Source organism: Adiantum capillus-veneris, chromosome 13, assembly GCF_014529385.1.
Source record: "Adiantum capillus-veneris isolate H3 chromosome 13, ASM1452938v2, whole genome shotgun sequence".
NCBI lineage: Eukaryota > Viridiplantae > Streptophyta > Polypodiopsida > Polypodiales > Pteridaceae > Adiantum > Adiantum capillus-veneris.
In genome coordinates, this window is record NC_140943.1 from 13,556,573 (window position 1) to 13,579,342 (window position 22,770).

A 22,770-nucleotide genomic window follows, 5' to 3' on the forward strand; every position below is an offset into this window, starting at 1 on the left:
AGGGTCTTCTCAAATAGGAGTTTGAAATGAAACATTTGGGGAAGTTGCACTACTTTCTTGGCATTGAGGTGATTAGGACTCGAGAGGGTGTATGGCTGTCACAAAGACAATATGCTTTGGACATGTTGTCAAAGTATGGTATGCCTGATTGTAAGCCAATTTCTATTCCCTTGGATGTGAATGCAAAGCTGAGTGCAGAGAAGGGTGATGTTGTTGAGGATGTCAAGATGTACAGGAAGATTGTGGGTAGTCTAATCTACTTGACTATCACGAGGCCAGACTTGAGCTACACAGTAGGCTTGGAGAGTCAGTTCATGCAGCTTCCGAGGAAGCCACATTTGGATGGAGTACGAAGCACACTTCGGTATGTGCAAGGGACTCTTGACTACGCATTGTTCTATGCAGTAGATGGGCCATTAGCATTGTATGGGTATACAGATGCAGATTGGGCAGGTAGCATTGTTGATAGGAGATCTACGAGTGGCTTCATGTTCTCTTTTGGGAGTGTTGCTATTACTTGGAGTAGCAAAAATCAGCCTACGGTTTCTTTATCCAGTAAAAAGGTGCAGAAGTTGCGGCGTGCGAGGTAGCTTGGCTACGGACATTACTTGAGGACTTGGGAGTGCAGGTAGACCAACAGATTGTCATCCATTGTGATGACCTCAGGAGCATGCATTTGTCTAGGAACCCAGTGTCCATGCCAGGACCAAGCACATAGAGGTCCATTACCACTACGTTCGAGAGCCAGTGTTGGCGGGAGACATCGACTTGGTCTACGTCAGCACAGAGGAGCAGATAGCGGATATCTTTACCAAGGCCCTCGGAGCTGAGAAGCTTCGACGTTTCCGGACTATGCTTGGACTCTCCGACATGCATAGCTCAAGGGGGAGTGTTAAGATGTTGCTCTACATCTTGAGCTGGCATCCACTATGGGTCTTGGCCGCTTACGACATTTATTCACTGGCGCGTTAGGTGACCGACACGGAGGATCTCTGCCAGTGATTCTACAGCGGGACTACACTTATAGTGGCAGCCTAGTATGCTTCTAGCGTGTTCACACTTAGTGACCGCATGTACATATGTGCTACTTTTCAGCTTTAGCACTTAGTCATTTTGTACTCTCTTTTCTGTGAGAAGAAGAAGAATCTTTCCATCTCTGTGTGCTTTGTGCTTGTGTTGTGTAGCTCTCTTGCATCCTCATTCTTTACAGTTTGCAGCCAAGCCTCGGGAGCCAAGCAAACACTTTATGGTCTTCAAGTCCCCACCTAAGTTCCACTCCACATCATAGCTACCAAAACCCTCAACCTCCAACTTCTGACCTACAATTTGAGAGTGTATTACTTCTATTATCCATGGAGTTGTCTCAAAAATCCATGAAAGTACTCCATTGGTCTCTTTGGGCACCTCAATAGCACCCAATCACCATATGTCTTTCTCTGATTGCACGCTAAAAGACAGGGTGGGAGATGGATTGTTTGAATCCCTTTGCTTGGTTTGCAAAAGGGCCTCATTTATTAGAGTGACACTTAGCCTCTCTAACATTCGACCTTTCACTATTTGACACTCATTGACTTTCAACAAAAAAAGACCTTTGTGCTAAGAACTACAAAATGAATAATGCCACGACCTTATACTTCAAAGTCTATGATAAGAACAAAACCAAAAGAAAAAAGTATAGTGTGTCACCTTCTTCAGGTGAGCTTCAGGTAACTCGTAAAATGTCAGCATGGCTTGTTGAAGTCTTCTAAGGTCCACAAAAATATTGTTCCACATTGTGTAAGGGAAGCCCTTCTCCGAAGGTCTTATGGATTGTTTCTTACCTTTTCCCCTTGCCTTCATTGTGCACGAAGCATAAAGGAAAGTTGGCATTGTGTCCTCAATGTGTAGGTATGTCCCAATGCAGGAGAACACATCTTCGTTTGTTGCCTTCTTTGCGAGGTTGGCTTTGTGCGGAACGGAAAATATGTTTTTCACAATGCCATGCTCTTTGAGGGCATCCTTTAGGAGTTGAAAATAGTGTGAGAGGATTTGGTGTTGATTCCAGCCTCATCACAAGCTCGTCATCATCACTAACCACATTTCTCAATTTATGCATAAGGTCCTTGGTGATTGCATCCTTAATGTGCTTACCTCGAGGTGATTGTAAGATAGAAATCACATCCTGGGTATTGAGACAACTAGTGGGAAGGTTGAATCGATCATCTTGGCTTGTTCCATCACATGCCTCCTGGATGAAGTTTCTAGCAACCAATAAAAATAAATGTTAGAAAATAGTGTGAAGTAGTAATACATCATGCAAGCAAAGACCAAATCACCTTGTGGATGTCACTCGTCGTTTGCGTTCTCCACCCGAATGTGCAAGAGTTTCAATGGATGAATACGTGCGTTTGTGTTCCCTTGCACCAAGGGGTGTTTCTTTCAAGTATGTCATGGTGTTGGCAAGCTTCATAATGTGGGATTCCTTTTCTTGCATTTGTTGTTGAGGAGTTTCAACCACCCTCTCCGAAGAGGCAACACTCTCTTGTAATGCCACCCTCTTGAGGTGAAGAGCTTGACATTCGTGCATCCACATATGCAAAGAAGCACCTGCACCCATACACAACTTCTTGCAATAGCCTAACAAGCCTGCTTCTCCCCTCCCTAGAAATTGAAGAAATGTTGAAAGGTTACTAAAGGATGGATGGAAGTGGCTTATAGGATCGTAAGGGTACAAATGGTCGTCCATCCAAATGTCAACATTGGTCTCACCAGTGGTGTGACGTGCATGTGATGACCTTTGATCACCCTCACATGCGATCTTCGGTGCAAATGCCGTGGGTAAGCGAATATGTATGCTTTTGGTGTGCGGAGTACGTGGTGGTGGAAGCAAAAGATTTTTGATTTCCATGAGCACCATGACAGGTGTTGCGTGGGAAAGCGAAGGATGAAAAGATAGAGGGGGCAGGGGGGAGCCTTGAGGAAGATGGGAGGAGAGAAGGAGGGGGGGGAGGGGGGAGGGGGGGGAGGGGGAGAGAGAGATTGGGGAGGAGGAGGAAGGTAGGGGCAGGGAGGGAGAGCAGAGGAAGAGAGGAGGGAGGAGGGAGGAGGAGGAGAGAACAAAGTATTTTTTTACTTTTTGGGAGAAAATATTTTTGAAAAAATGGACTTTCTACGCTTGTGGGTTAAAAAATGGGTCAAAAAATGATTTTTGGATATGTATATATGTTGGGAGGGAGATTTAATGATTTCAAGAGAGGGGTAATGTCATAATAACTAATATCTAATCCTCCTAAATGATTTTCTCATGTTAAACTGATTATTTAATATGGGGAAGTACTAGGGGAGAAGAAGCTAGAATATTGGTTAAGCGGGCAGACCGGTCACAGTAGGGAACCAAAGGGGGGGGCATCTGCAAAAGAGCAATGTGCAACAATGGGCTTACAAGAGCCTAAGGTTCAGCTCCATTAGGCAAAATTTGGACTCACAAAGGGACCCTTTAGGGGTTTGACTTTACCTCTCTCTACCAAAACGGGCGCATTGATAAATTTTTGCAAATAAACTCCAAAGTTGGCGGAGGTTTGACAGTTAGAATGTCCTCTTCATGCTCTATCTACTACTGATATATAGTACGCCATGAGAGTCCTCATATTTTAGAAGATTCTTTTTTTGATTCACCTATGATGTGAAAACTCTGTCGAAATATAAGTGAATCAAAAAAAGAATCTTCTAAAATATGAGGAATCTCATGGCGTACTATATATCAGTAGATAGATCTTGAAGAGGACATGGATAAATTAATGCCAACTTTAGAGTTTATTTGCATTAATTTATCCATGCACCCATTTTGGTAGAGAGAGGTAAAGTCAACTCCTTAAAGGGCCCTTTTGTGAGTCCAAATTTTGCCTAATGATTAAGACTTCCAAAATGCTAAGGTTTCAAAATTCAAAGGTAAGGTCCAATGGTCAAAACCAAGGAAATTTTGGATAAGATTGAAAATTATTCGACACATCTCTATCTTGGAGGGGGCGAGCCCTTTTGATAGGGGATGAGAGATAAACACACACACACACTCTAGCAAGCTCCCTTTACACAAGGGGAATAGGGGACACATGTCAGCTACCTAGGCCAGTTGCCCCCAAGGTGCATTCAAATCCTGTTGGATGGCCATAGAGGTGGACCAATGAGAAGTAGGCTAGAGTACATTTAGTTTAATTCATTTAAAAACACTTGATAAAAGAACCAATAAAAATTAAGCTCTCTAGAAGACTATTGGAGAATCTCCCAAGGGTCCAATGAGCATTCAACAGCCCAATGGCTTGCCTGATTCCTATTGGCCAGAAAACTGAGGGATTTAATGAGAGTTTAATTTCATTAATTGAATTCCTAAAGATCTCACAAAAGGGGAAAGGGGGTCACATGTCACAAGGCTACACTTATGCTTCTTCATTATCATTGGCTAATTAAGCTTTGCAAGGTCCAATAGGATTCCATCATGAGTAAAAAGCAAGAGGGGTCGACCAAGAGAGAGAGAGGGGGCTGATTTTGGCAAGGCGTTATCACACACACACACACACACACTAACACAATCGCATGTGTGGAGTAAAGAAGTCTATCTCCTTCTCAAGCTTTAATGGAAATCTCATCATCTACTCCAAGCTTGTGAGAAGGGAGGCCTATACCAACAACTCTTGGCTTTGTGATGCGAATCCAACCAAGAGCCAAGATCCAATGCATGCTCATCTCCTCTATCATGCTAATTACTAAGATATGCTAAGCATTATCAGTGATTATGTCAGGAGACATACTTCTTTCTTGTAAGAATACTCCTTCTTCCTCCCGATCTACTCTCATACCCCGCCAACTCTCATTATCTTTGAAGGTGTGCGAGGTCTTGGGTCTAAGACCGTGAGGGAATTGATGTTGTGTTTAACAAGTGTGAGCTTGGTGCTTCAAGCTTCCATCTTCATTGCAAGTTACTAAAGCAACACAAAGTATTGTATTGTAAAATGTGTCCCTTGATGGGGGAAACCTATAATAAAAATACTTTTGGAGGGGGGACCGGATCCATGTAAATTGGGTCCTCAATTATAATCAATAAATTAATTTCTCTCTCTTTTTGAAGTATTGTTCATGCCTATATAACTAGGGGTTATGCTTGTGTTGCTCTCTCCATTCAAGCACTCTTGCTATGCTCATTAGGAATCTATTCTAATGAAATGCTCACTATGTATATGTTATTTTCCGCTACACACAAGTTACTAGACCATTACATGTTACAGATAACAAAGAAAATCTAAATATGATTGAAAAAGAGAGGATATGTTCAAAGAATGTGTTTAACTTGTTGGACATGCTAAATCTTTTTTTCCCCTATAGCTTACCTCTGTTTGAGATTCTATTTATCATTGCTCATCGATTTGTTTCCCTTTAGAATGAAACTCGACGGCCTTTTTAACATCGCTTGATGACCCTTAATCTCCACTGTTTATCCTCGTTTTTGATTGGGTTACTCTCCTATTGTATTGCAAGTCATCTCCTCCAACGTTACAATCCTTTACTAGCTCCAACTTCCATCCAATTTTGGTTGCCTCATGTTGCTCGCTTCGATCCACTGTATCTTCTACATGCCGGTTGTCATCCTTTACACCTAGTCTGGCTTCATTCTTTCCCTACTGCTTATGTCAAGGCCTCCTCTTGTCACTATGGAAAGAAGGCCTCCACATGAATTAGCTACCTTTGCACTTCTCCCCCGCGTTCTCTGACAGTAGGTGGTGCTTTTTTCTCCCCCAGTTCATGCTCATGTTGCCGCTCGAGGGCTCTGTCCCCCATGCTGCTGCTTGATTCCCCTTTTTTCATTTATTTAGTTTCACCCTCTATATTCGCTCCATGATTTCTTTTTTAGCCATAGCCTTTAGCTTTTATCTTTAACAAATCTTTGTACATGTTCACAACCTTGGTTTTAGATTATATGTCGGCTAAAGCATTTCTGAGCTCAATGATTGGTCACCAAGAAATCCCTCGTGACCAAATGGAACGAGGTCTTAAATGACTCCCAGGAATGGCATCGATGGTGCACGACTGTGTTGGGTGCAGCTAAGGTAGATGATACCTTGGTGTAGCCATAGTGGCCATGCTATGCAAACTTACCCATGCAAATTGGAAATTGAACTGCATGCTTCAAGGGGTAATTCCCACGGGTTAGACAACCGATCACCAAGGTGTGAAACCCCAGCAACCCCACCCTCCCAAACCACTGACTATGGACTTAGAGACAGACCATCAGGGATTTCAAATTCACGTGATCACGTGTTTTTTTTTTTGTAATCACACTGTTAATTAACAAAATTCTCAATTCCCGTCTTCACATTCACAAAAATTGGCATGCTGGCTTGAAGAAGATCGGGAGGTTTGGTGAGATTTACCCATCGGACCTCGACGGGATACCTCAAATACTCGGAGGGCTGCGGCCCCGATGGTCCCGCTTTGTAGCCCAATGGGCTGCTAGGGTACCTATAAATAGGGGCCCTAGGGGATTCTCCTCACAATTCTATCCTCTAAGTTTTGATTTGTAGAGGTGTCCTCACAAGGAACAAAGAAAACTATGGTATAAATTTTAGTTAACTTTCGTACGCTCTTTTACTAATTTTTTTTAAAGCTGATATAAAATTTTTAAAAACTATTATTTGTAGGTTTAAAAGTAGACTGATCTTGCTTTTCACGTTGGCATCGGTCCTAATATTGGACCGGAAATGTCGTTGTGAAATGCTAGACCAGCCAACATTGTTTTATAACGTGTCAATTGTGTTCACTTCGACATCGGTTCTATTTTGGACCGAAAGTGTCGTTGTTGAACATATTTGGTTGTGATCAATTTATAGGTATCTCTATCAACCTTGTTTTCGGCATCAGTTCTATTATTGGACTGGGAGTGTCATTGTACAAGCTAATAGACCTCTTCCTGTGTTTTATTAGTGATGTACGTGCTGATAGGCTAGTTCAATGTTTCTTTCGGCATCAGTCCTACTACTAGATTGGAGGTGCCGTTAGATTCATTCAATGATGACCTTGATTTTAAGGCTAGTTTGGTGTTTCTTTTGGCATCAACTCTACCATTGGGCTGGAGGTGTCGTTAGATTCATTGAATGATGTCTTGCTTTTTAGGCTAATTTCAGTGTTGCAATCGGCATCAACCCTATCATTGGGTTGGAGGTGTTGTTAGTTGCATTGAATGATGCCCTTGCTTTTAGGCTAGTTTTGTGTTTCTTTTAGCATCAGCTCTACCATTGGGTTGAAGGTGTTGTTAGTTTCATCAAACGATGCCCCGCTTTTAAGGCTTAGTTCGGTGTTTCTACCAACATCAACCCTACTATTGGGTTGGAGTTGTTGTTACCTACATTGAATGATGCCCTGTCTTGTTGGGTTAGTTCAGTGTTGGTTTTGGCATCAATCCTACTACTGAGTTGGAGGTGTCTTCACTCTCATTGAATGATTGCCTACTCTTTAAACTAGTGTTGTCGTTAATTTCAATGCATGATGCATATATTTGCTATAAAATTTAAATTTTTGTTGTCTTTAAAGATCATAAAATATGTGTTGATTGTAGCAAACATGGATTCAGTGGAAATGAACGAGTTAAAGAACCAAGATCAGATCTTTGTTAGTCACGTGCATATGTGCCTTGACCATGGAAGAGATCACCTTTTTATTACAGAGTGAGATGTGCAGAGATCGTTTCTTTGATATGATAATTGAAACAGTTCAAGCACACTTCTCAACTTTAGAAGCAAAGACTATCCGTAGGCTAATAGATAGTATGTGGGCAATATGGCACAATGCTTAAGAGACTTGGGTGTTGATGCACCGGCGGATGCAGATCTAGCCAAGATACAACATTGGACTAATATATGGTGTGTAGAGAGGTCAAAATAAAAAAGAGCGTGTAATATTGATGCTCAAGATGTCCATAGCCACAAAGCTAGAACCAATTTTTGTTCAAAAACCTCCTCTCAAGAAGATACAACAGGTGCAAGATCAGATTTAGAAGTTGGGATGGATCATTTGCTACACACCCACTTTATGTCTCAGTGTGCCATTGGTGTTTACGTCACACTCGAAGCTATCAAACGTGGTCGAAAGCTTGGGAAAGGATGCTATGGAGTTTTGTCAGAGTGTAGAATTGATGGAGTCACTTGGTTGTCGCTAGAGGTGCAGTATGTGATCAAATACTTTAAAGGAGATGAAACAAAGAGCCATCAATCTTTTGCTCTAGAGGTGAGCGTGCAATTGTTCCACAGGGGCATCGTTAGATGCATTGCACAAATACCAAGAGCCATGGTTCCTTGTTTTTCCTCACTTCAATGGAATGGATCTGGGTGACATGTTAGTGCGTGTTCCACCAAGAGCCATGGTTCCTTGTTTTTCCTCGCTTCAATGGAATGGATCTGGGTGACATGTTAGAGTGTGTTCCACCACCCAAAGGAAAATTATCTAGCATACTGGTGGCTCAAAAAGAAGATCCTAGACGCCCTCCCACAGAGCAATAGTTAGAGATGTGCAAGCATATGCTCAATAGGGCGCCTTCATTTATGGATGGTCTGGTGAAGACCATGGTGCATGCACACAGCAAAGTAATCATGCACTGTGACTTGCACCCATAGAGCATCATGAATTCACTAAGGAAGGTGTGCCACGTGTGGGTGTCATTGATTGGGGGTTGGCACTACGAGTTGGCATTGAGAAGCAAGAAACCAACATCAAAGACCCCACAGAGCATGCCCTACGTCCTTGAAGGGCCCCCAAGTTTTGCAACCCAAAAGCTGCTTGTCCGTATTCAAAAGCCACTGACACCTATGCAGTTTCTTTCTACATTGAGCAACTATGTGATTGGTGCAAAGATTTTTTAGAGCATTACAATGTGTCATGGAAAAAGAGAAAGCAAATTGATTGTGGCATGATTGCCTCTATAATGCGGAAAAACTACTTACAACAAGGACCTAGGCAAAGAAAGACATTGTTGAATATGAGTGAGCATTTAGATATGTTAGAGCTCAACTTGGAGATGTGTTTGCCTCTGCTTAGGGAGATGATGCCTAGATTTTAGTTTACTCTGATCACCTTTGTAAACAGTGGTCTCTTTCGGATTATCTGACATATTAAATGGAGCTTTTTGTATATTCATGGACCATTGAATTAAATTGTACCATTTTATAATGATGTAGTCATGAGGCAAAGCAATTAATACACAATGCGATGTGTCGTGATATTTTCTGTTGAATTTGTGAATCTGTATTCAAAAGTAAAGTTTTTTTTGTAATAATGGAGCAAAGTGATCAATGTGGTGTGCTGTTATAGTTTTAGTTGAAATCTGGACACTATATTTGCAAATAAATTCATAGTGCACAATGATTAATACAAAGTATGGTGTGCTGCGATAACCTGAAATTTAAGCAAGACCCAATCATTTTCTGGGCTCTTCTGTGCTTATCAACAGTGGTCTTTTGCCTTTGTCGTTAGATAGAGATAACATCCTTAATATTTTGGAAATATTCTTGTAGGTATCAGCTATACTCATCTGCAACAAAGACCTTCTTGTGTACCTTAAGTAGCAGGGGACTTTTAGATCTTCCCTCAATTACCTTGAAAGTTGCTTTTCACGTGCAGGTATGCATAGTTCTATTGTAGGCATACTCCACTAAGGGTATGTACTTCTCCAATTGGGACCTTTGATCTACTTTTGTTACATAGGCTTTTAGTAGATCAAGAATGGTTAGGTTAGCTATTTCACTTTGGCCATCCGTTTGCGGGTGATAGGCCGAAGATAAGTTTAGCCTTATCCCTAAATTCTGAAAGAGACCCTTCCAAAAACTACTGGTCATTCTAGGATCTCTATTCGACATTATGGACACTGGGAATCCATGGTACTTGAAGATTTGTGATATGAAGATGGTTGCCATTTGATGGGCTTTGATATTCTTTTTGATAGGTATAAAATGAGCTTGTTTGCTGAACCTGTCTACTATCGTCCATATTCCCGTATTCCCATGGATAGACTTAGGCAATCCAAAGATAAAATCCATGGATATGTTCTCTCATGGTGAATTAGGGATTGGCAAAGGTTGAGGCAATCCACGTTGCTTCCCTCTATCAAGCTTCATCTTTTGGCATACCACACATTTACAAACATACTCTTGTACGTTTGCTTCCATTGCAGACCAATAGAAATATGTCTCTATCCCTTTTAGGGCAGACTGAGTCCCTCTATGCCCCACATAAGGAGGAGCACGGAATTCATACATTTATTTCTCACGTAGTGAGCTAGTAACGCATAGTCTATTACCATAGAGACGATAAGAATCTTGTAAGGTAAATGGTTCCTCTTTCTTCCCTAGCGCAAGGGTTGAAATCACATCTCTAAACTCGGGATCAATAGCGTACTCATCTATAATAGAAGATACATCATTGTGAGTTGCTATGGAAACCGCATTCACTCTCAGTCATCTTGAGAGTACATTGGATACTTGATTATGCTTGCAAGCAATGTGAGAAATATGAAAATGAAATTGCAAAATGAAATTTTTCCACCTCATTTGTTTGTCAGAGAGCTTGTTCTGCATCATGCAGTACTTAAGGCTTTGGTGATTCGTCCACAGAATGAAAGGAGTCCCCAATAAATAGTGCTTCCACGAGTCCAAGGCATGTAGAGTTCCTTTTCATATATGCCTAGATCTTGCTCAGCAGGGTCGAGCCTTCGACTTTCATATGCTATGGCATGTCCTTCTTGGAGAAAAACAGCTCCAAGGCAATCACCACAAGCGCCACGAATCATACTGGACCTCAAATGGCTTTGAGAGATCCGGGAGTGTAATCATAGGTTGAGAGATAAGCTTTTGGAAAGCATTGTTCTCCTTGGCAGACCATGTATACCTAGCGTTTTTCTTTGTTAGGTCATGTGATGGTCCCGCGATTTGTGAGAACTTTTCTATGAAGCATCTATAGTATGCACACATACCTATAAAGCTCCTTCATTCATGTAGATTCCTTGGATTAGGACATCCTTTTATTCTCTCGTTTTTTTGGATCCATTTGGATGCATCTTGAGAGATAACGTGACCTAAATACTGAGTCTCTTGTAAAGAAAACTCACTTTTCTTTCGATTAATATAGAGTTTATTCTCTCGTAAGACATGAAATATTACCCAGAGATGTTGCTTGTGTTTATGTAATAAATTAGAGTAGATGATGATATCATCAAAGGACACTCTAATAAAGGTTCGGTGAGGCCTGAATAGCTTCTCCATCAAGCGGTTAAATGTGGATGGTGCATTGGTCAAGCTAAGAGGCATCACAATGTATTCGTAAACCCCAAACGTAGTGCGAAATGCGATCTTTAAAATGTCTTGATCAACTATCCTTATTTGATGGTAGCCACTTTTTAGGTCAATCCTACTGAAGTAGGTCGACCCTTGTAGCTTATCATGTCATAATAATCAATATCTAATTCTCCTAAATGTTTATCTCATGTTAAACTGATCATTTAATACGGGGAAGTTCCAGTGAAGAAAAAGCTAGAATATTGGTTAAGCTAGCAGCCACAGTAGGGATCCAAAGGAGGGAAAATAGGGATCCAAAGGGGGGGCCATCTGCAAAAGAGCCATCTGCAACAATGGGCTTAAAAGACCCTAAGGTCCAGCCCATTAAGACTTCCAAAATACTAAGGTTCCAAAATTCAAAGGTTGTGTCCAAAGGTCAAGCATGGGGGGAATTGGATGCTCTGTGTGTGTCCCAAAAGTCTTTATCAATCCCTACATAGGAGAGGGCGAGCCTTGGGAGTAGGGAATGAGTGAGAAAATCACACACACACACACACACACACACACACACACACACAAGCTCCCTTTACACAAAGGGAATGAGGGACACATGTCAGCTCCCTAGCCCAGATGCCCACAAGGTGTACCCAGTTCCTATAGGATCGGCTTGGAGGTGGACCAATGAGAATTAGGCTAGATTAAATCTAGTTCATACTATCTAACTAGGGGTTATGCTTTTTGTTGCTCTCTCCACCCAAGCACTCTTGTAATTCTCATTAGGAATCTATTCTAATTAATGAAATGCCCACCATGTTCATGCTAATTTCCGCTACATATCAAATAGCACTCTTGTAGTTCTCATTAGGAATCTATTCTAATGAAATGCCCACTATGTTCATGCTAATTTCCGCTACACACAAGTTTTTAGGCCATTAAATGTTACATATCAAATAGGTCTTCTATCCATGGAATGGGAAACTTAATCTTGATAGTGATCCTATTTAGTGCTCTATAGTCGAGACACATATGATATGTGTCGTGTTTCTTTAGCACTAATAACACGGGTGAACAAAATGGAGATGAGCTAGGCCTAACCATGCTCTTCTCAATTTACTCATGCACTTGGTGCATAATCTCCACTTGTTGAGCTTGAGAAAATCTATAAGGAGGTTTATTAGGTAATGAACTTTCTGCAAGAAGTTCAATTGCATGGTCACCATTGCCTCGTTTAGGAGATAGTTTACAAGGGATGTCGTCACAAAAAACATCTTGAAATCCCTTGAGAAAATTGGATAACTCTATTTCGTTGTGATTGTTTATATTTTCTTTGGCTAAAGCATTAGGTTCATTTTGAGAATCTTTAACAAAAATCATGTACACAGAAATAGCTCGCTCTTTATTGACTTATTGAAAGCCTTTGATACTCCATGCCCTTTTCAGCTAACTTTTGCACTTGCCGCATAATCTCCTCTTGTTGAGCTTGAGAAACTCTATAAGGAGGTTTATTAGGCGGTGAACTTCCTGGAAGAAGTTCAATTGCATGGTTATCATTGCCTCGTTTAGGAGGTAATTCACAAGGGATGTCGTCAATAAAAAATCTTGAAATCCCATGAGAAAATTGGATAACTCTAACCTTGTGATTGTTTAAATTTTCTTTTGCTAAAGCATTAGGTTCATTTTGAGAATCTTTAACAAAAATCATGTACATGGAAATACAAGTCTTTATTGACTTATTGAAATCTTGTATATGTACAATCGATATGGTGTTACCCAACTCCTTAGCATCTATGTACATATCTTTTTTCCTCAACCTAAAGTAGATCTTCCTTTTAGGGAGTTTAACATTGGCAGCCATGCGATCAAACCATGGTGCCCCTAGGATTACATTCTCATGCTTGAGAGGAGAGATAAAGAAGTCCTGTTTTTCCACATAGCTTTGGACATGGAGACTCAATTTCTCAATTAACGGAGTGACTGAAGCTTCTTGCCCCTTGAAAGCACCATCGTCCGGTAGGACATCTCCCATTTCATAGTCTTGGATGCCTAGCTTGGTGGCCAACTCTATGGATATGAAATTGTGAGTAGAACCAGGGTCAAAGAGAATAAAAGCACCATGTTCTCTTACCTTTCCCCAAGCATGGCATAGAGGAGATCCTTTGTGCTAAGAATCCTCTTTGAATTTCAACCAAGGTAGCTCTAGGAGGCTCATTTCATGTATTCTTGTGGAGGCAAGCACGATAGGCATGCCCTTCTTCCCCACACTTGAAACAGCGTTTATCTTACGATAACGCTCAAGCTCTTCAGGAGAGAATTTATTTTTGCCTTTGTAAACTCTCTTCTCCTTAGCTTTGTTGTTAATGGCGTTGCCTTTAGGAGACTTTTGGACAATGTCCTTCATCTTAGGCTCATTATTACGATCCTTGTTCTCCGTGGGCTTAAGATTTCTCTTAGCCCTTTGTTGGAAATAGATTCTTGAAGCCACCACAAATATGGTGCGTGGCCTTTGGGAGTTAACATACTCTACCATATCTTCAGTAAGACCCGCAAAAAATCCATCTTTTTGAAGACAATGACTTTGAGATGTAAGTCCCAAAACTTGTCTACATATTTGTGAATAGAGTTGTAGGGAGAGAGCTTCGAGCTTCACCATTCGGTGAGTATCTTGTCTTTGGCATTGCTAGCTAAAAACTGCTTCATGATGAAAGCTCTTAAAGCTTTCCTTGTTTGTGCAGCTTCACCGTTTTCCGGTAGACTAGACCACCATTGCCTGGAGGACTTCTGAAAATGCATAGCTACATGGCATAGCTTAGAGGACTCCATGAAGCCCTCATCTCGAAACGCCGCATCAAATTGTTGGATGAAGGCCAAGACTTTGTCTGTAGCACCAAAGGTGCCATCGTAGGTAAGGAAAGAGATGTTCTTTCCTCCCTCTTTGAACTTTTTGAGCTTGGATGACCTCTTCCATGTGGCATAGGATTTCATATGACCTCTTCTTTTTGGTGGTTTGAAAGTTGCACCATCACTTTCTTCAGCGGAGGATGGAGAAGAGGGTGACCTCTTTCTCTCCTTTTTCCTCCCTTTTTCTTCATTGTCTGCACCATCACTTTCTTCATAAGAGGAGGAAGATGAAGAAGATGGAGAAGAGGGTGACCTATTTCTTGCATTTTTCTTCTGTTGTCTTCTGTTGTCCCTCTTTGAATTATGGTGTGGAGAAGTGTGCGATGGTCTTCTCTGTTTAGGGGGTGTTGGAGAGCGTTTTGCCCGCCATCTTTGTGGAGCCATCTCCGTCAAGGTGGCAAAATAATTGCTTCTTTATCGTTACTTTGGTGGGGGTTCTACCCATGAGTTCTCAATTGGGAAGGAGATGTGTCGTCAAGTAGTAGATTTTTGAGCCCTTCATACGGATCCTCTTATTCTTCCCTTATCGGAGAGAGGTCTCTTTTGTAAGTCTCACAAGGAGGCTTCCTAGGTACTGTCTCTTCTTGGTGGGGAGTTTGGAGAATCCCATGAGCACATAGCTGCCATTGCACTTCACTTTAGAGGGATGGATTGCCCATAGCTTGTTGAAGCCTAGAAACAAGGTATTTAACAAGCATAGGGGCATCATTAGTAGCCTATTCATTAGCAAAATCAAAGCTGTCAACATCTATTTCACTCTCTTTACTATTGTCAGCCATTCTAACAACTTTTAGGTGAGAAACAATTTAGGTGTATGTTGGCACTTCAAGCCATAGTTTCTACTCCTATTAACCCCTTTAGAAAAGCACTCAAGCTCCTATACCCATGGCTCCAATATCATTAATTGCAAGGAATAGAAGAAAGGGTCTTTCAACACCAAAATAGGATCAGCTCTTGTCGATCAAGCTTCTAATAGCTCAATAGTGGTTAGCCCATAGGCAGCCGGTAGGACTCCACTATTAAGACCATAGCTCTTGACGGTGATCCCGAGGGATTCAACATGGAAAATTTATCGCACCACGTAAGTGCAAGGGAGGGGGTTTTTTTTACAAGTTACATAAGCGTATAAGTTAGGGGCAGGCCCCTAATAATTTATCTCCCATGCTTAAAAATTAGGGAGGGGGGTGTCATATTTATTGGGGGGGGGGGGGGGGGGAAGAAGTGAGAAAAGAGAAAAATGAGAAGAAGTTTTTGTGTTTCAAAGTCATGGCTTCCCAAAAGAGTCTGCCCTCAAACATGTGAGTCAATAACTACAAATATTCATGCAAGAACTAAAACTGCTTTATATCAATCGCTTGTTTTGTGATTATAGTTCATTTGGTGAGAGATAAAATCTATATAGATTTTGTATAGATGCAAATGTACACAAAGAATCTAACACAACTTTGTAACCATGTTTTTTTTGCAATTTAGATGGGTGAGAATTGGACAAGTAGCCAGAGTGCAGGCAAATTGTCACATAGTTTGAAAGTCAAACTAAAACACAATGAGGGTACATCTAGTTATCAACAAAAGTGGCTCCTTAGTACGCTGCCAGGCACTATGCTACACACTCTTTGACTAGTTTTACTCAATCAGATCATGTGAGACCTAAATTTTATATGTAAGATAGGGGTATGATAGTTTTCTTCATTGATTGTCGTATAAGCGGAGAAAGGAGGGTCATATTCCCTAATATGAGTCGTATAAAGGGGTTTTATCAAAGTTGTTCGCTTGCAGGTAGCGTCCCATTTTGTATATAGAGTGAATCCCCCGGGACGGTGATGCCCCATTATCTGCACGAAGCAGGCACACTGCAAGGCTGAAAAATCCCTATTCTAATTACTCAATTGATACCAACCATTTATAGTTAGCTTGAGGACCTCTCTTCTTGAGCAAGAAAAGAAAAACCTTGTGCTCTGATACCAATGTAACATTTAATGGTCTAGTAACTTGTGTGTAGCGGAACATAACATAGACATAGTGAGAAATTCATCAGAATAGATTCCTAATGAGCATAGCAAGAGTGCTTGGATGGAGAGAGCAACAAAAGCATAACACCTAGTTATATAGGCATGAACAATACTTCAAAAAGAGAGAGAAATTAACACTAGGTTGGTAATGGGACACTTTTATGTCCTGGGACATTTTTATGTCCTGTTAAGTGACCATTTTCCTTGAATTATGTCAAGAGTTTCAAAATGGATTTTGAGGTGCTATCTATCTAGAAAGTTGTCTCATGAGCTGAAAAAAACTCGACATTTTTTTAGAATATCAATTCCATCTTTAACCTTGTCCTTGCACAACATTTCACAACCTAAACTGTGTGAAAAAATGGGTCCTGTTTTTGGCTTTTTTCAACTTTTTGCAACTATACCACTCTAGAATTCATGTTTGTGAGGTCTATAATGCTAGAGAACTATCTTTAGTAGTCCTCAACATGTCCTGATGCTTCTAGGGAGAAATAAATGTTAAAGTTGTAAGTTATGACCAAATTACAAAAATTGTCAAATCCTGTTTTTTAGCCAATTTTAGCTCTTCTATGATTTTTTTGGTGGCTTTCATGATATCCAAATGCAGTTTTGATTTTCTATGTCGCATATTGTAACATAACGCTAATATTCCTTGAGTTTTGGGGCACCTAATACCCTATTTTGCATAGTAGACAACGATGGTTGATTTTTTCAATTATAGAAGAAAACGAAACATTCTAGTATATCAAGTATAGCTTTTTCAATATTGTTAGTTTCTTGTGATAACTACATGCATTTTGTAGGTAGTAACCATACCTAGTCATAAGGATCAAATTTGGCTAGATATTGAATAGTTTCTATGGGATTCTACAACTCATAATGTTGAACCCAGTTTTTTCATGTTTGCTGTATTTAGCACTTCATCTTTGTCCCCAAGATTCCCCTTGGTAAGAGATTTAATATTCTTTTTACATACTTCATGGCTCCTTATGAACCTAAAGAACAATAGGGAACTAAGAGAACATGCATATATTATTTGGATTGAGCGTCGCTATAGAAACTTTGATGATAGGTTTGCAGAATGGTAAAAATTCAACTTTTTTGTACCTATTTTTTTTGGCAAAACAAAAAATAGTGAGTGAGAAGCAATCATATGTTCTGATCACCAACCCATTGAATTTAACTAGGGAATTTATCTCAAGTCCTACAAAAATCCCTAATCTTATTTTTATGCAACAAAACGTAAGAAATGACTGTTTTGATGAAAATGTACTGGTCCATCAACTTTGGAGGCTTGGTGTGACCAAAAGATGAGAAATTTTACAAGTTTCTTATTTTTTACATGTGTAGTGGGCCTTGAACTATAACCTCATGAAAGGATTTTACAAAATGAGTTGATCTACTATGGTTTTGGAGGTTTTTTTCAAAACCCTGAAAGGACACTTTTATGTCCTGTTAGGCTACCAACCTAGTGTTAAGCTATTGACAACAATTGAGGACCCGATTTACATGGATCCGTTCCCCCCTCCAAAAGGCTTTGTATTATATGCTCATTATAGGTTTCCCCCATCAAGGGAGACATTTTACAATACAATACTTTGTGTTCCTTCAATACTTTGCTGGTGCAATGAAGATGGAAGCTTCAAGCACAAAACTCACACGTGTAAAACACAACATCAATTCCCTCACAATCTTAGACCCAAGACCTCACACACCTTCGAAGATGGTGAGAGCTAGCGGGGTACAAGAGTAGATCGAGAGGAAGAAGGATTATTCTTACGAGAAAAATGTATGTCTCCTCACATAATCCCTCATAATAGCTTAGCATAGCTTAGTAATTAGCATGGTAGAGGAGATGAGCATGCATTGGAGCTTGGCTCTTGGTTGAATTTGAGAAGGAGATAGTCTTCTTTACTCCATACATGAGATTGTGTGAGTGTGTGTGAGTTATAATACCTTGCCAAAATCAGTCCCCTCTCTTTCTCTTGGTCGACCCCTCTTGCTGGCATACTATTAGACCCTACAAAGCTTAGCCAATGATAATTAAGAAGCATAAGTGATAGCCTTGTGACATGTGTCCCCCTTTCCCCTTTTGTGAGAGCTTTAGGAAATTAATTAATGAAATTAAACTCTCATTGGACCCCTTAGTCTTCTGGCCAATAGGAATCAGGCAAGCCATTGGGCTGTTGAATGCTCATTGGACCCCTTGGGAGACTATCCAATAGATCTTCTAGAGAGATTAATTTCTATTGATTCTTTTATCAAGTGTTTTTAAATGAATCAAACTAAATGTACTCTAGCCTAATTATCATTGGTCCACCTCTATGGCCATCCAATAGGATTTGAATGCAGTTGGGGGTAACTAGCCTAGGGAGCTGACATGTGTCCCCTATTCCCTTTGTGTAAAGGGAGCTTGCTAGTGTGTGTGTGTGTTTCTCTCTCATCCCCTACTAAAAGGGCTCTCCCCCTCCAAGATAGGGATGTCGGAAGACGTTTGAGTCTTCCCACAAGCATCCAATATTTTCTAGGTTTTGACCATTGGACCTTACCTTTGAATTTTGGAACCTTAGCATTTTAGAAGTCTGAATGGGCTGAACCTTAGGGTCTTTGAAGCCCATTGTTGCACATTGATTTTTTGCAGATGGCCCCCCCTTTGGATCCTTTTTTTCCCTCCTTTGGATCCCTACTGTGACTGATCTGCCAGCTTAACCAATATTCTAGCTTTTTCTCCCCTGGTACTTCCCCATATTAAATGACGAGTTTAGCATGAGAAAATCATTTAGGAGGATTAGATACTAGTTATTATGACATTATCATTTTCTACATTCTTCACCCTTTGGTAGGTGGATTTAGCATGTGATGCCAACAACAATGGCATCATTGCAGATCTTGGGGGGCACTGTATGTAAAGCCTCTATATCACATGCATTCAAAGACTATATTTTAAACCCTCAACTATAGATATTCATGAAAAAAACACACCGTTTTCCTATTCAACCTGTGCAAATCTTATTTTTGTACCCTTTTATATGATAAACAAGGATAAAACTACGGTCTAAAAACCCCTATTACGGGAGCGAATCACACCACCTATAAAGTGCATGCAGCACTATCTAGATCAATATAATATCAATCAAGGACACAGATGACACGATAGGTGCACAGAGGCAATCTCTATAGCTTGTTAGGATGAGACCATCCCACACATACAACACTCTGGAAGGCCAACTAAAACTAAATCATGAATCTCACTTCTCTCAACTACACCACCCATCCCACATACACACAAACAAAATGAAGCTTACCAAATCATACCAGAATCCTACGAAACTTAAGGAAAACTATCCCTCACTAGGATACACCTATCCCAAAGCCTCTACAAAAAAAATCCTCACTTCAAACCTATCTGTTGAAAACGCATATGAAGACAGAGCAAAATTTTAAAAGTGCCCAAAATTGAAATCTATGAGTAGCTTATATCCCCATGATTTCAATCACTACTTGCATGCAAAAAATAGACATTGTTCAAAACACTTATGACCACAAATATCTTGTAGATGCATTAGCTTATGTGCTTCGTTTCACGTGGAATGGTTGGCGTTGTTGTGTAGCTCTGTTCAAGCCTATCGCAATGGTGCAATCAGATCTCCAATGCGATGAGCAAGTAGGGAGTAGCTCCGGGATGAAGCTCTTGCTTTTTCTCTTTTTCTCTCACACACAGTCAATGGGAGCACAAAACCTTGATTAAGATTAAAAGTTCTCCTTACAAAATGACCTAGGTACCTTATGTACTAAGGCTACCATAAGTTAAACCAAAAATAGAGTTCAATGGGTCAAATGGCTTTGTATATAATGTGGAAGTGCCATCGCACCCCAACTTCTGCATCTAGAATAGCTACTCATTACAAATGATGTTTTTAACCATAATCCATATCATTTCATAACTCTCAAAAAATAAAACTTTGGAACGAAAATTGAGTTATGTTGTACTGTTGACCCATGGGTCAACATTCCCCCCCTCTGAATTCATGTCGTCCCTGGCATGACCTGATTGTCAATGTTAGTGTTGTCTTTGTTGTTTTTTTCCCTTTGTCTGTTCCACCGCTTGTACATTATCTTTTGGATGCCTCTGTAAATTCCTTACTAGAATCTCTTTTGATGTATAGTGCTTTTCGGCCTTACTATAACTTCAAGAATGACTTAAGGCTTTTGAGTCTTCAATTTTCTACCTTTTGTGTCTGCTCTAAGGACTTCTTTGTTCCTGCATCAAGGTGATCAAAGTCGCATTTTCCACTGTTAGCTTTTGTGTGTTGCATAAATCATTATATTGCTTCTACTTCATACATAACTTAATTAAAGCCTGACAAACCCCAGTTAATTTTCCAAGTTAGTAATTTGCTGCAAAAAGGCCTTATCTGACATGATTCATGATAGATGACCATCTATTAGCTATCATTGTCCATTTGTCCCCAAAACTCATATACATGATGTACAAGGTATGTAATGGCTATCATGGCTCCAAATTTGAAAAATTGCATCTCTGGCTAGGGGTTAAACTTCTATCCATTTTTAATTTTTTTTCACCCTTAGCTTGTATTCTCTATTCATTAAATACTGATAAAGTTTGGATTGATTTGGACTTGTATTTGGATTTCTCAACTAACCTTTTCGGTTTCAGTGTCCTGAAAATGACTGATGCGTATCTCTGGCACCTTTTGGCTGCCAAACTTGAAATGAATTATACCCTGAGCATCCTCTAAACATGTAGAACCAATACTAATGACCAGAATTTTGCTTGACCCCCGGTTGCTCCTGCAAACATCTATCGTAATAAACGACTAAATTACCATTTCTGCCCCATTTTTTTGTGAGTATTGTTAGTATTGACAGAAGATTTACAGTATAAAGGTCTACTTCCTTTATACGGTCTTGTAGTCGTGCGAAGTGTCTCATAGGCAAATTTACACTTAGTGGGTTCTTTCATTTTGTCGCATCACCAACTTTCTTTGTCCTTGTGTTGGGATGCGAGGTTTTGTTGCATCTCTTGTGTGAAGAGTCTCTTCCACCTAGAAAAGCGTTATGTGTCAAGCCATGTGAAGAACCTCTTACAACCTTTGTGTAAAGATCCATCACTTGTATTTGTGCATTGGCATCCACCTCTTGTGCTCATCTGCAGCTCCCCTATCACATTCAAGGCCCTGCCTCCAGTGCCCGGTTCAGTGGTCGTTGCATCTGGTTGCCCTCAATCTTCTTACTTTTCATGCCTGCAAGTTTCAACACCTTGGGCCCCAAATAATTTTTGCATCATCAGCATTGCAAGTGGAGCCCGGCTTATTGTGACTTGTCCTGTGCTCGTTCTGCTCTGTGCTCACGAACCCGCACCTACCAGGTCGCCTACACACCAACCAGTGGCACGCTACTAAGCTCCTTTGCTCGTCGTCATCGTCATCTTGCTGGCGCGTATACCTGCAGCTTTTGACCCCACCTCCCTCGTCAACATCTGCACTAGCTGTATATTCATGTTTTTTTTGTTTTGTATTATTAAGCATTCACAATTTTTTTTAAAAATAAAATAGAGTTCCATTTCCACATGGTTTCAAAACTATTTGGAGCTGTAAATCTCTCATCCCAGCCTAAGCTAGCTATCATTCCCATGGCCAGGAATTTTTGCACTTCGACACGGTAGAAAGATCCTTCCCATAATCTCCATCTTAGCCTTGTCCCACGAGCTTCACGCTCCTCCAAAGCTACAAAATTAGCACACCACTTATGGAAAGGCACCAAACCAAGCTATGTATGTCAAACTCGTGCACCACTATGACATCACAATTCATATGTATGTGTAAACAAGTGCAATGTATGTATTGTACCTCATTCGCCATGGAGATGGCATCTTTGTCAGAACGGACCAACATCATCAATGAAGAAAATCAACATCAACATACAGATAATGAAGAAAGAAAAACACATACGAAGATTGTGACATCAAGAAGAAGGGATAGCAGATAGGAAACTTTCTCCAACATCTACAAAATAATCCTTTTTGCATAGCTAAAATAATTTGAGGGCTTTTTCCCACGTGTTTTTTCCCTCCACTATACATATTGTGAATTATGTCTATCTTTGCCTTCAGCAAAACATCGACGACAAAAACAACATCATCACAATGTGGCAAGAGAATGATGACATTACAACAAAGTTCTACAGTATCTAGGGGAGAAAATCCTCCAACAAACAAAAAATGGCATATACTGTGAGCATTCTCTCAATTGTACCTTACCCTCTATTTGTGTTAGGGGAGGCTTGTGTGTGCCTACACCCTGATGTTTTGTGTGCCTACACCCTTTGTGTCTAGGGGAGGAAAATTTGTGTTCAAGGGGAGTCTTGTGAACTATGCACCTCACCCTAGTATGTTTTGAGGGGAGGCTTGGGTGAGCGATATGCAACCAAAACCCACATAGGGGAGGATTGTTGGGATGTGAGGCTTTGTTGCATGTCTTGTGTGAAGACTCTCTTCCATAGAGAAAAGCCTTATGTGTCAAGCCATGTGAAGAACCTCTTATAACCTTTGT